The sequence below is a fragment of the Ochlerotatus camptorhynchus genome, unplaced genomic scaffold, assembly GCF_037179485.1.
Source record: "Ochlerotatus camptorhynchus isolate MF236.1 unplaced genomic scaffold, CSIRO-AGI_Acam_v1.1 ptg000267l, whole genome shotgun sequence".
NCBI lineage: Eukaryota > Metazoa > Arthropoda > Insecta > Diptera > Culicidae > Ochlerotatus > Ochlerotatus camptorhynchus.
This window is the reverse complement of record NW_027040757.1, coordinates 911,851-926,694: the sequence shown is the minus strand read 5'-3', so window position 1 is coordinate 926,694 and position 14,844 is coordinate 911,851. Positions and strand designations below refer to the sequence as shown.

General features: G+C 41.8%; 1 protein-coding gene across 3 annotated transcripts in view; it reads right to left on the bottom strand.

Annotated features, from left to right (window-relative positions):
* Positions 1–14,844, bottom strand: part of ttk (zinc finger and BTB domain-containing protein ttk) — a 79,973-nt gene that overhangs the window by 56,567 nt on the left and 8,562 nt on the right. The window contains exon 1 of one of the 3 annotated variants that reach the window (XM_065227183.1): positions 10,090–10,568. The exons of the other annotated variants lie outside the window; for them this stretch is intronic. The gene's annotated coding sequence lies outside the window, so the exon portion shown is untranslated. Of the gene's footprint in view, positions 1–10,089; positions 10,569–14,844 lie in introns of those variants that run through there. 3 annotated transcript variants of the gene reach the window in all.

The following is a 14,844-nucleotide window of genomic DNA, read 5'->3' as shown; positions in this document are numbered from 1 at the left end:
CGGATTTTCTCCCATCATCGTAGAAGATCGACAGAACGTGGAAAAACAGGCTGATGCAAGAAATTTTGTAATTCTGCCGATATGCCCCCATGGCGATCCAGTTCTGACCGAGGGGGGACACATCTAAATCTCAATTTTAGATGCTCGAAAAATATTACACTAGCGAATGAGTCTTCGAAAAATCTTCTATCATTTTTCGCATCTACTTGCATGGCGTCTCATCTTTTTGCAGGAAATCTTCAGAATCGTCATCAATCTTCTTTCTATCTACTCAGCGTGCACGCAGCTAACCACAGCAAAAGAAAATCTTTCCTGTATCGCAGATAGAGTCGCCCCCCTCGGACTGATTAACCCGAAATTTGTCATAAGAAGTGAATGTTGGTACATATGTAGATTAATAACATTCGTTACCATTTCGTCATGAATATCCCACAGGCCTCCGGTTGGTTTTGACAGATGTGTGCAATCATGCAATCGAATGAAAAGGATCAATCCAGATGATTTTTGTCATGTTTGAGATCGATTCAAATAATCGATTAATCGAACCAAAAGAATCGATCTTTTGTGTTTCGATCCAAGATCGCCCATTGCTAGTCCAAATACGTCCAAATTAAAGAGCCTGAATTTATAAAGAGACGACGTGTCAAAATTGGAACAATCGATTATCTGTCAAAGTCATAAGAAAAGTCATTCCAATCGAGCAGAATACCTGTCAAATGGATAAGATGTCGCCTCTTTATAAATTCAGGCTCTTTAGTCCAAATATGTTCATCTTTTATCATCCTGAGGTTTATTTAATATTCCCGTAGAAGGTTCGTCCAACTTTTCCCTGAAATTTTCATCCACCATACTCCGTAAGTTATTTTCCGATTCCTAACAGAAAGTTATTTCGGCTTCCCTTCTTCTGGCTTCGCTGGAATGGTTCTTCCGTCTTCTCCCGCTAGTTTGTTTTTCAACCTCCTCGGGACTTCAGGGATGCTTCCAAAGTGTTATTGCGATTCCATTAGTTTCAAGAAAACTGCAGGAACCTTTAAGAAGATCTGAAACTTCAGAGAAGTTTGGAATTTAGGGTAGGTTTAAAGATCTATAAGAGTAAGTTCCAATTCAGTTCAGAGTTAAAATTCAAGAACCCGGGAAGTTCACAAAAGTTCAGAGGACTACAATGAACCTAAGGAAACATCAGAAACAGGTTGGAAACTTAACAAGTCCAAAGAACTTCAGGATTTAATAGTTTTCAGGCCAGTTCCATTTGTATCAGGAGAATTTAGAAAGCTTTCGGGAAGCTATGAGAACTTCACAACAGATAAAATAATTCCAATAAATTTGCTGAAACTTTAGAGGAGCTCTAATATACTCAGGGTATTCCGAAATCTTCAACAAAGGTCCGAGAGGTTCATGACAATTATGGAAACAACATTGGAAAATTATGAGAACATTTTAAAGGAAGGTCTGTGTTTTTTTAATAGCAGTATGGACAACTTTTAAAATCACAAAAATTCGGGAGGATCAGTGAACTTCAATGTTGATGTTCCATTATTTTCATGAAAATTGTGAGATTACTTCAGAAGTTCCGGAAACCTTCAAGAAAGTCCAGAGACCTTCGCACGGAAGCTAGTTTAATAATGACTTCGAGGTTCTTCGATCCAAGATTCCTGAAGTTACCGGCGCCAGGGAGGCAGCTCCCACACCGGGAACCTACCTATCGACCCATCAACTCACAGACCGGGGACCAACGGCTTTACTTCCCTTCCGAAGAAAGACGTGATCAGGCCTTTTGGGGTGAGAGGCAATCGCGCTTACATTGGAAATTTCACTTTATTGATAGTTCTTAGATCAGATTTACTTTTCCGGGAATGCTTTACTTTTGATCGATGAGGTCTATGTTTTGTGAATATTTCAGCATGTATTTTTTTCAACTGTTTCGCAGGCCCTATTGGCGTTCAAATCAAAACCCTCTTGTCGCCAGTGTTGGCATAATCATCAATCAAATTATATTTTTCCGCTCTCATACGCTCTCAATATCACGCGTGAATTCGGATCAAAATATAATGCCTGATATTGAGCTTGATACAAGCTCGTTTGATATTACAAGACTATTCACAACATGTAAAGCTGGGTTTAGACAGGGCAAGTCAGTTGAATTCAACTGACTTGAACGCGAATTGAACGTGTAAATCATGCCATTCAACTGACTTGATCAACTCATTTGAATTGAAAAAAGTTGAACCAGGCTCAACTTTTCAAGCCAATTGAATTCAACTGAGTTGATCATTTGACTTGCCTAGTTTTTTTTTTTTTTTTCCTTTGGTTTGTTTTTTCCGTCGATCTTGTTTTCCGTGCTGAGCACCAATGCTACCGACGTGCCAGGAAGGCAGCTCCCACACCTGGACCCTACCTATCGACCCATCAACTCATGAACCGGGGACCAACGGCTTTACTTCCCATCCGAAGGAAGGCGTGATCAGAGATGTTATGCCTCAGAACATCCCGGCGGCGCCGACTGGGATTGAACCCAGGCCTGCTGGGGTGAGAGGTAATCACGCTTACCACTACACCACCGGCGCCGTTACTTGCCTAGTCTAAACCCAGCTTAAAAATGAAGCTGAGAGTTGACTTGACACACAAAAATAATTCCGTTTCACTTCGTTTTCTTAGAAAGAGAAAGTATAATTTGCTATCTCTCTTTGCTGTTTGCCGATGGCAGACACGAAGTTACTGCTGCCAGCAGTGACGGTAGTTTCGGGTCGCTATCGGATGTAAAGCAAAAATCATGAAACTCAAGCTCACCACGGTTTGGTTGGAAATGTAGCTGGTGAGTTTTTGTTTTGCTTGATATTCGTAGCTGCGATATCACAGCTCTTAAAGTTTGATTTACACCCGATTCTGGATGATGTGGGATTACGTCTTTCGGCAACATATTGGAGGCGCAATTTAAAAAAAAAAAAAACAAAATCAACCGCGTTACGAAAAGTGGTCAGGTTTTGACCACTTATAACTCTGTCAATAGCGGATAGATTTTAATTATAAACAAGTCAATCGATTGGTAATTTTTCCACGAAGCTGCTAAAATGAATACTTTATCAATTTTTAATAGAATTAATGCAATGGTGATCAAAATTATCACCGATTGCCTGCAAATAGTTGTTTCCCTAACATAGTCGCCAACTACTGATACCGAGCACGTAATCCTACGTCAAATCTACGGTCGAGTCTTGGATACAACCTCTTACCTTTTTTTTTAAATTTTCTTGCTTTGTGGCGAGGAAGGGCGACACATCTAAATCTCAATTCTAGATGCTCAAAAAATTCTCACACTAGCGAATAAATCTTCGAAAAATCTTCTTTCACATCTCGCATCTACTTGCGTCGAGCATCATCTTTTTGCAGGAAATCTTCAAATCTTATTTCCATCTACTCAGCGTACGGGCAGCTAGCCACAGCAAAACACAACATTTCCTGCATCGTAGATAGAGTCGTCCCCCTCGCTTTGTGGTGAACTTGGACACTTTTTGTGGGTGCCATGTTTTCCTATGACTTGTTTCTGAACTCAGTTTTGAAATGATTTGCATTCAATTTTGGTTTCATTTCAACACAGTAGGAGTAATATGAAAGAATCGGGTGTATTTACAAACATCCTCAAATGAGAGAGGTTTAAGTAATATTTCCCAAAATTTGAAAAAAATTCCCTGATTTTGCAGGTAGTCAAAACCCTGCTTATTAACCATAGGCATTTGCGTAGCATAAAAACGATCAGATAATTAGTATTCAGGATAAAAAGAGAGAGAGAGAGAGAGACAGAGAAAAAAAGAGAGAAGGATTAGTAAGTTCCATTTTATTCCACTACCTTATTTGCTTATCCTTGACAGTGTGTTGTACTAATACTCGTCGAGTATTAGTACAAGACACTGAATAAGTCTGCACATTGTAGACGAAATACGCGTATCTATAAAGGATAAGCAAATAAGGTAGTGGAATTAAATGGAAATTACTAATCCTTCTCTCTCTTCATACAGGTATTCCACTAAGCCGCCCACATTCATCAGGATAGTATTCAGTGCCTACAGTGGGGTAATTGGGGCAAAACGGATATTTTAAGAGGTCAGCAGTTAACGTTGCCTAGCGCAATGGACCACTATGCTGTCAGTTTTAATACCACCACTACTGACAGCATGGGGCCACCATCCTATAGGCAAAATTAAAGGAGATTTGTTTTTTTACTAGCAAACTGTTGCAAAAATAAGCCATGCTTTTAATCCATTGATTGCGTGGACATGCGATAAGTCGAAAATTTGCTAATTGGATTATTTAAGGGTGTTGAGGAAAATGCATAATCGTAATCAGAATTAAAAATAGAACCCAATTCCAAAACTTCATAAATGTTGGTACACTGGAACTACTTCAAATAAGTGCAATTACATTAGTAAAAATCGCCATCTTAGCACCCCTCGGTGGGACTTTGTATGGGAGCGAGCTGCAATTTCTTAGTTTAGTGAAGTTATTATTTTGCTTCGGAAGACATTTCAATTTGATAGCTTATTGTGATGTAAGGGGCCCGGTGGCCTCAGAGCGACCGTTTTTGCTTACTGTGCAGAAGATTATGGGTTAGAACTCAAGCCCCTTTACAATACTTAGTTGAGAGGGTCGCGTCATTTGCTTACCAGGCTTTGAAAGATCGCATCACTTTCCAATGTAAATCCAGATCTGATTCACCCTTCCCGTGACAACCGTGGAGATGCAGAGGTAAACTCGGTGTCTAGTAACAACGGGTGTCGTCGTAACAATCCTTTCGCTCCCCGACGACCGTAAGGACGTGGCCGGCGCCGCTATTGACCTCAAATCTAATTGCCAATCCCAACCCCCATTCATATGGTTCTTTGTGCAAATTTCGCTAAATCTGGTCAATCACGGAGTAGCAACTACTGAACTGTATGATCGTAAATGTTCACGCTCATGCTCAACAGTCAATTTATTATTTTGATTTAAATCTTGATTTAAAAATCGAGATGAAATTCTATGCGTTCGAAACAAGGTGGTAGGTCACTCCGCACACCAGTTTTGGGTTATCTTTTTTTGTCAGTGTGCCTTAAGTGTGCCGATTGTGCCAGTCGTAGAGCAAGCTGCGAATGTTTGTAAAACATCCACTCCCGGCAACCCGGTATTTCTGACACCTTGAATGTTTTGGTTTGATATCGCAAGGATAAATCGGATTGAGGATGACGCGGGAAGTGGCGAGAGTGCGAAATGCGTTTTAGGGTTTTATAATGCCCTCAAAGGCACACCAGAAACCTAACCTTTCGTTATGTGAAAGCAGCCGGAAAGAGTTGGAACCGGTGGGGAACATTGTTGGAGACCGACTATAGAGGATGATGAATAGACTTCTGTAGTTTGTTTTGTGTGGATTGCAGGGGTCTTATTAACTGCCTCTTTCTCGTGAGCCTTCCCTAGAACCTACATTTCGTATTAAGATCTATAAGTGAACTGCTGATCTGAGTTCCTCAGTTAGTCAAACAGCACATAATGTTGTGAATAACTTCAATGACAGTTGTCCAGCAGTGCTCCCATTTTATCTACATTAATCCAATGCCTACGAGATTGTGCCGAAGGTGAGCCGATGGATGTGCCCAAGCTGTGCCGAATTTAATTTCGGCACAATGTGCTGAGTGACCCTTGGATGATATATCAAAACCGATAAATTTTGCAAAATTGAAGAACCCACTTATACACGTTTATGTTCCGAAAAACGAACTCAAAATAGGCGCAAAACGGGCATTTCAAGTTGTCTGTCGCCAATGAGACCTTGGACAATCGATTCCTTGACCTCCCTGGCATTACGAGAAAATCAGTTTAGGGTTACTATTACCAGATTTTTTTTCCATTGTGGGCCGTTGCAAGATATGAAATGTTGTCAGTTACGAGTTCACAAGCAGCTGTTCACTAAATGTGTTACGTTGTGATAAACTCAGGCTCAACGGTAAACGGAATTTAATGCAATGTTTTGTTATTTCTTATCCAATATTTTACGATCGCTTATGGCCGCCACAATCTGGCTGAGTTTCTGGTAGGGAACATAAGATTTGAAGTTTGGCTTGTGTCGTTTGACTTGTAAACGTTCAAATGTAATTGTACTTGTAATGTCGCCATCGAGACTGTTCAGTGTGTGCGTTTCGAGAAGAACTACTGGCATATTTCACCCACTCTGGGACGTTCTAAGGCTGTGTTCCATTTGGTGAATTTTCAATAAAATTTGACAGATGGAGAATTTTCAATTAACCATGCTATTCGTCCAGACTTATTTCTGACGGACAAGGAATCAATTTAGGCAAACACTTTCTCGAAAGTTGGCCGATCAACAACGAGGAATTTTCGAATTGATTTTCAAAATGTGTCACATTTAAATGAAAATTCACTAATTGGAACACAGGGTGGTCCATAAAATTGGTGAATTGAAAATACAAACTTTTTTATTATTTGAGATAGACCAGTGCAATGTTCTAAAATGTTGAAGAACAATCAATTGGAAGCAACTTTGCGGAAAACATCAAATTTCTATCGCTTATGGTTCATGAGTTATGATTTTTTTTTAAACAAGCAGGTTAGGGTGGCCCCTAAAAAAACAATTTTCTTTGAATCTCTTTTTAAAGTTCATTTTTTGTAAAAACTTTTGATGAAGCATATTTTTGCTGAAGCAACCAGGTTACTATCTTTTTTGATTAGAAAGTGAGGGAGATTTTCTTCGAAAAAATGGGTTTTTTCAACTGTCAATATCTCTAAATGGAGCAAACCGTTTTTTCTTAATTTTTGGTGAAAAAACTGCGAGGGCGTTTTTTGTTTAAAGCATTTTATTTAATAAAAAAAGTAATATTTTTCAGCAAAAACAAGCCATAACTTTCCAATAAAAGAGATAATGACTCAAATGCTTCAGGAAAAAAAAAGTTCTAAAAGTATCTACCTTGAAGTTTTTACGAGAAATGAACGTATGAAAAGATGTTCAAAGAAAACCGATTTTCGGGGGGCCACCCTAACCTGCTAGTCTAAAATAGTCATAACTCATGAACCTTAAGAGACAGAAAATTGATATCTTTAGCAAAGTTGCTTCAAATTGACTGTTCTACATTTTTTTAGAACATTGCACTTGTCTATCTTAAATAATAAAAAAAAGTTTATATTTTCAATTCCCAAATTTTATGAACCACCCTAATTTCACTAACATAAAAAGATCGACCAAAAATTATGAAGAAACTTTCCCGAAGACACTATTTACCTAAAACTGACGGTTTGGGCGCAAACATTTTTGCCTTCCTAAATACGGCTTTGGGACCATAATAAATCGCTGTCAAGCTCATTTTGGAAGATCTCACTTACTACATTTTTTAGACAGAGGAAAATAATTACCAACTCGTCAGTGAGCGTTCATAAAGGCGTAATTGCAAGGATCGTTTGTTAATAACTCGCTTGCATTAACATTTCTCGGTGCGTTTGCTGTTGCTTTTGATAGCATTGCATCTGTCAAATGTCAGAAAATTGTTTCGTTTATCTGAGTAGCAATTTAATGATGACGATGAAGAGAATCGATCATTGCAATAAGGCCCTTATAAACGCTCACTGTCGAACTTTACACGGCGATGCACTCGCTAGTGTGCGTGCTTTAAACGTCACCAATTTCTATGGAAAACATCGAATTTTATGCGATGTTTCTGTTTTTTTTTTCAGAGTAAAAAACTCAAGATCCCACATAGCAAACTGTCACACGGCGGGGCATAGCAATAGAAAAACATCGAATTTTGCGTCATGATTTTTCATTTCAACCGCAACAATAGATTCTATCGACCAGTCGAGCATATCAATCCCACATGATGAGAATGATCAGAGGACAGAAATGGGGCGTTTCAAGGAATTGCTATCTCAAAATGCTGTCAGTTCCGAACCAGCAACAAGTAGTCGCCTACGAAACTAGGTGTATTTTGCAAAACATGTTGCGTTGTGACTGCAAACCCCCTCCCCACCACTGCAGGAAAAATCCTATTGTTATAACAATGAAAACAGAAAAAAAAAAGAATGCGTTCCAACCCCCTCCGCCTCTGGCTCCGCGCGATCGCACAGTCAGTCAGGGCATGAGGCCATGGGAAGCAACAAGCACACTATACACTATCGTTCGCCTGCCATGTAGCGGACGATTGGGAGCACAAAAAGGGCGGGGGGAGGGGGAGGGAAACAAAACAAACTCCGGATCCAAAAGCTAACTGTTGCGCTTTTTACGAGTTTTTCATTTCGTTGCACGCCTGGTATGTAGGAGAACGAGCCCTACCCAGCGCGCCCTTTGCGCCCGCCCGTTTCGGTCCATCCCCCTCTCCGCTAGAGACTCTATTTTGGATTCATTGGAAGAGGCAGCCTATAATTACCGAGCGGTTGACAATGTGTTAGTTGTTCTATGTGAATCTACTCGCTAGTGGTGCGCAGCGCACACACAGAGACACGTGGATTCCAAGTGTGACACATACCCACGTCGTCGTCCACGCACTTTGCGAGACTGGGTGTGGCGTGGACTTCTCCGATATAGCGCTTCTTCCAACAATCAACGCGATTTCCGACTGTCTGTCGGACTGATACCAAACCAAAAATGTCATTTGATGGTCCTCGGTTGGATTCGGATTTCAGTTGCTCCTTCGCCTTGCGCTGGCGAGAGGATCAATTACAGAGCAGCAGCAAGAAAATAAAACAGAAACGGAATTAAAACCGTCACAAATTTGCCACAAACAACTTTCAAAGGAGGCAAATCTAGCGTAACTTTTCAACAGGAGCAATGGGACATTCCTTATGCAATGATACTAGATTCCCTATCACAGACATTAGAATAGAGTACCTAACACCGCCTTTTGAATATGAGCACACCAACCATGTTAGGCAGACCAAATGTCCAAAGTAACAATCAAGCACCCCTCATTCCGAACTGTACCCGATTTGCTTGCATTTGCCACTGAGGACCTTTTGGAAAGTTACGCGAGCAATGATCAACGAGTCGAGTCGCGCAAGGAAGGAGACGGGCATTCATTTGCTTCCTTCGCTTTGCGGGATCGTTTTCCTTCTCACCGCCACAGACTCTGCCAGTTCGAGATGGCAAACTACTATGGCGAAAGGCATGTGGCGCGCAGTGCACGAAAGGAGGAAGAGGTTATGTTCACATAGAAAAGAAGTGAAAAAAATCATGAGAAAATAATAATCTCATTTTGTGTTGTTTCTTCAGTTTCCCAGAGCTGTTTGTAACTTTTGCCACTCCTCTTCGGTTCCACCCAGCCAGCCTCACCGCAATTGGCTCCGGCTGTTCGGTCGGTGTGTGTGTGTGTGTGTGTGTGGCAATCTTCCATCCATCCGTCCTTTCCCGCAGCAGTAAACTATTTAGAGTTCACAGCAGCAGCCAAGCAATGCGATCGCTGGGAAATTAGGAAGCGCTAATGTTGCATAACTGTGCTTTGGGAAGGTCCGTTCCGTAGATGGAAATCCAGATCGAACTGTACACGCGAAGTACGTTCGTAGCAAGTGCCTGGGTGCTGAAAATCCTTATCATTCAAACGGCGAAAAATTCTCGGTAGACGAAACATAAACAGAAGAATGGAATGATGAACCGCAAGAAGTCCTTGAGAATATATTCATTGCTCGCATTGGTCGAGAGCGAAGAGGAGGAATCGAAAAATGCTCGACAAACTCGTTGAGCATCCACCCGAAACGTAGCGAGTTTCGATTGAGCATCTCGTATAAAATAAATTTATTTAACGCTGCTGCCTGCTGCCTATCCCCCGTTTTCAGTTCAGGATGCTTTAATGTTTCAAGCATTTCAAACCTTAGAAGTATGTATAGGCAGCGAACGACCGACAGACCGGCGACGAGTAGGACGAAATTGGCATATAAAAGCGATCAATTTTAATCCGCTCGAAGTCGGGTTCGCCTACTGGCACGGCCCGTTGCCAGTGGATATCCTTGGCATTCTTTCTACCTGTGTTCCCATAATTGGATATCCTAAGTTGGTTTTATTGTAGTCCTCTTGGCAGTATCGATTCTGCGAAAAAAAAAAGGCTGGGGCTGTGTGGGACTCACTTGACAGGTTTCCGGATCACGTTCGTACGCCGTTATTCGATACTGGGATCCTGTGATGTCCTTTTACTGTCCTTGACGAGCGCTCGTAAGCTCTACACAGTTCCATAGGCACACACTCTACAGCCTACATACATAGCTCGTTCAATAAGAACACCAGGAAAAGCAAACAGAATATCCACTCTAAAACCAATTGTATACATATAATTTTAAAACATCCGCACACTTGATGTCTGTTCACAGAGCACTTTGCTTGCAATTGTGGACCGTTTCGTCGTCCGTGCGCGCACCACACTCCCCGACACAGTTCCTGACTGCACCGCTATCCGCCCTAGACTACGCTAGTAGGTACTACACAGCGAGTGTATAGGAATTTCAAACCTCTTCAAATGCCAGTCACACTAAGCGGCGGCCGCACAAGGAAACCCCACATACAGTGTGTGGGGATCCAAGCTCTCCCAGGATAGGGCACTACCGTATCCATCGAATGCGCGAGGGGGCACCAACACATCGCCCGGCTCCAAAGTCGCACCAACACCTCTTAGCCGGAAAGTGCCGCTTCCCACATCGAAAAACCAAAACAGATCGCGAGTTGTGTGTATGACCGCACTCACAAACATCGAATCGCGTGTGCTGCCGCCGTAACCGATATCTACTACCCAGAGAGAGAGCAAGCCGGTTTCGCGTTCACGCGACTCTCGCTCTCACTCGTCTCAATCTCAAGCTCAAGACGGCCGCTCGGTGGAGAGTTCTTGAGGTTACGTCAGCAAACTCACTCGCTGCTAGAAGTCGTCGTCAGCGCTTGCTATATACAACTTCTATAAGTGGAGAATAAGGTTTCCGATGAACTGTAAACCGCTCCAGGAATTGCCACGACGAAATAGGCGAGGATTCTTTCGCAATCTATGGAGCAGCAGCACGATGGCGACCCTGAGTAAATTTTGAACAAATAATGGTATCGTTTCCGACTGTTGTGTCAATCGAGTGATGCTAATTGCTGTCCCTAGGCGAATCGGTGGAATTTCAACACCAAATCTTCGCCGAACGAGTAACGGGATAAAATGCTATGTTTTCTGTGTGTGTGTGTGTGAAGATCTAGAATCAGCACACGTGTCCCAAATTTCCCCGAGAGTAACTGCTCCCATTTCACTTGAAGTGTCCAATCTGTGCTCAAGAGTAAAACTTTCCGAGCTAATCAACGGATTTCCCATAAAAACCGCAGCTCATTACAGCCACGACGATACACCATGGATCAAAATTAGAACACGAAACCGCGACCGACTCGTTCCACAAAGGAAGGAGACAATACCCGCTGCTTAGTGTGAACGAGCCATAAAAACGCTCTTGCCCAATCAACCGCACCGGGGCGTCCAATAAAGCGGGCTTAAACTCCGTCAATTATACAGTTAGATTAATTTGATTTTCCACTTTCAATCTGTTATTACTTCGTCGTCCACCGTTCCTCCTCGATTCCATTCAATTATGTTTTTCTCGAGCTGCACTCGAAAATTACAAAACCCTGGCAGTTGTCGTGCTTTTTTTGTCTTCTTCGTGCCTCGCTTGTTCTATGAGTAATTCCTTTAAAAAAAATCGCGTCCGATAATGATAATTTGTGAGGCGTTTTGTTTCATTCCCGCTCCGGCACACACACACACATTCACAAAAACACGGGCACAGGGCGGACAACAAAACAACTGTGACGAAATCAGTGAAGCAGAAAATAGATAGTGGCGAAAGAAATGGAAACGAACGAAAGAAATAACAACTCACCAGAAGATTGGAGAACGCGCAGAGGAAAAGGAGTGTACATAAGCGAAGCAGAAGAAAACTGAGTACGTACAGACCGAGACGCCGATGGAGGTCAATCACCGCTAAGCTAGGCTAGCTTAGCTGCTGCTGGAGAGCGCATAGAGTATGCTGGCGCGGCTGGCGGTTGTTGGCCACCGCAACCTTTTCGAGAAGCCTACGAGGAGACCTCCACCGAGCAGCCAGTAGCAGCCAATGGCCACGATTTGCTTGGTTGTTGGAGCTTTTCTTGGGGGCCATTTTCCACCAGCTGAGGCCGGGGCTCGACAGAAGAGAGCGCAAAAATGAACCAAAAAAGGAGCAACACGGAAAATGGCAGGGCTGGAGGAGGTGATAAAGCGTGCAATTTTCTATTTTTTCCTCTTTGGTTTTGTTTTTTTTTTTTGCTTTTCGGTTTTCGTAGGTTCGAGTCGAAGGTACTTCTGTGCGGGTCTAATTCCACTGCTTACACACATTGCAGCAGCATATGCAATGTGCGGTTTTCGAGTCATTAAACTTTCTGATTGGTTTCGGGGGTTCGAGGGTGGTCTGAAATCAAAACCCCGCGCCACGCAATCGATCTCCAGCTCGGATAGTGGATGCAGGCTGGTGGATTTCTGTTGAAGGAATTACGGTTTGTTCACTTGGAAATCGTTTCCTCGTGGCTTTGGTGGGATTAACAATCGCTGATGTTCTCAGGAATCAACTCGACAGACTACGGTGGGCTTGGCATGGGCCACGAATGCCAAAAGCACAACAAGCGGCGATAATATTCAACAGTTAACCCGGACACGTTGCACTTTTTGCAGGACACTAGAATGGAATGGAATGGAAGCAATGGATCACTGTATGCTGGCAGTCTTGATCTCACAACCAGGATTATCGCTTCAACCCAGTGTAGATATATTGCGTTTATTTTGAAAATCTTCGCTGTTACGTACGAGCGAAATGAACAAATGAGTACATTAAACATCAACGAGTACGCGTTTGTTGATACTCTCCATTGCTTGATTATCCAACCCAAAATTGTCGAAATCAGAAATGATCCTCAAAAGCAAAATAATCAAATTCATTTTGTCGACTACTGAGCCTAAAACTGGGATTTTATCATCAGTTCAGCTTGAGGCAATGATTTTCCATCGGCTTGTGTGTAAAAACTAACAGGACACGTTCTTCAGCGGTATATTTGAGTAAAATGAAAATAATCATTTTGTATTTGATCCTCAAAATCATCCCCACCAAGATGAAGACGAATATTAATATTGACAACAACGGAGGCGATAATGAACATCCAGCCACGAATGAAGGAAAACAAATACAAAACAATACTCAGAGGTTGCCTTGATCAAGAGAATGTTGCTATGTCAAAATTCAGATTCATGCAGGTAGTTGGTCTATCTGTTAAGGTTGTCTTCATTTTCAGCTATGTTGAGTGTAGAATGAATGATTTTTATCAGCATTGTTCACAACTTCTGTCAGCATCACGCCACTTTCCTAGAGGCGAAAATTGTCGAAAATATCGTTTTTGGAAGCGAATTCAGAAAAACAATATTTGGTTGGGCTGTTGCGTTATAAATTGACCCAGCACTAGTACCATAGAGGTAACTCTAAGACCAGAAGGTCCCGAAGAAACGCTCAACTTTTTGGCTCATCTCTGGTACTCTTTTCGGTCCCAAGCTAATCGATGCACCCCTCGAAACATAGGAAAATCCACGAACCCCTCATTTTATCTGTCAAACTTTCATAGCAAATCAAAACAAACATTGTGTAGTACTAGAATTTAGACTGGAATGGGGTTCGTTAATCGATTTGCTTGGACCATTTTTTTTCAGAGAAGGTCCTTATTTCATTAAAATCGACATTTACCGGTTTTCTACACACAAAATAAATCGCCGTAATTTTTTACTAGCGACATCTGTTGCAAAAATCAGCCATCTTATCCAATGTGTTGGAACGAAGTTCAAGTATCAACTTGAAATCAATCAATAGAGCGTCTTCTTTGGCTAAATCAGTGGCCAACATTTCAAAGGGGAGGAGGTGGCAGGGTTCGATTCCTGGTCTGGTCTAGGAATTGTTCGGGTTGGAAAATTTTATCGACTTCCCTAGACATAGAGTATTATGATTGTACTTGCTACGCAATTATACTTACGCAAAAATGGGCATCGAAAGTGGAAGTGCATATTAGAACACTAAGGCTCTGAACCATTTGGCGGATTTTTTTTAACTTTTGGTTAAAATTTGACAGATGGAAAGTTATCGATTAACCCTGCTATTCGATCATGAATATTTCTTACAGTCAAAAGTTAAATTTTGACACCCGTAGCTGAGTTCTGCTCGAAAACCGATCGATTGGTAACACCGGGATTTTCGAACATAAGAAATAACTTTTGAAATGTCACTTTTAACCACGAGTTAAATTTAACTCGGCAAATGGTTCACAGCCTAAAGGTCCGTTTCGACTATCTGATTTCTTGGTCTGATTTTGTGAAAAATCTGCTCGAATTTACTTTCGACACACTTTGTCGAACCCCCCATGTTTGCTGGTGTTCACACTGCCTGCACATGTCGAAAGAACTGTCAATTTAGATTCCAAAACAAAACTGTATCAGGAATCAAAAGTAAATACCATCATGAAATACCGGAAAATTGCTCTAGTTTCGGCAGACGTATTTGCGTCTTTATTGTGTAAATAAAATGAGAAGGAGAAGGTGAACTTTGTGGAGTAGGAAATGGTTGCTCAGGAGGAACACCGGCAGGGATCTGGCTCATCTTGTCCTTCAAGAGCTGCGATATGAAGATGAAAATGGATGTCAAAACTTCTCCAGGATGTCGATACCAACTTTAGTGGGAAAAGTTTTCACTAGATCTACATGATTGCTTGAGTTCTGAAAATTGCTTTTAACAACTCAATTCAGCATAATTCTTCGAAGACCTTCGGACGTCCCTGAAGTTTTGTTTCTGTTCTCCGGTAAA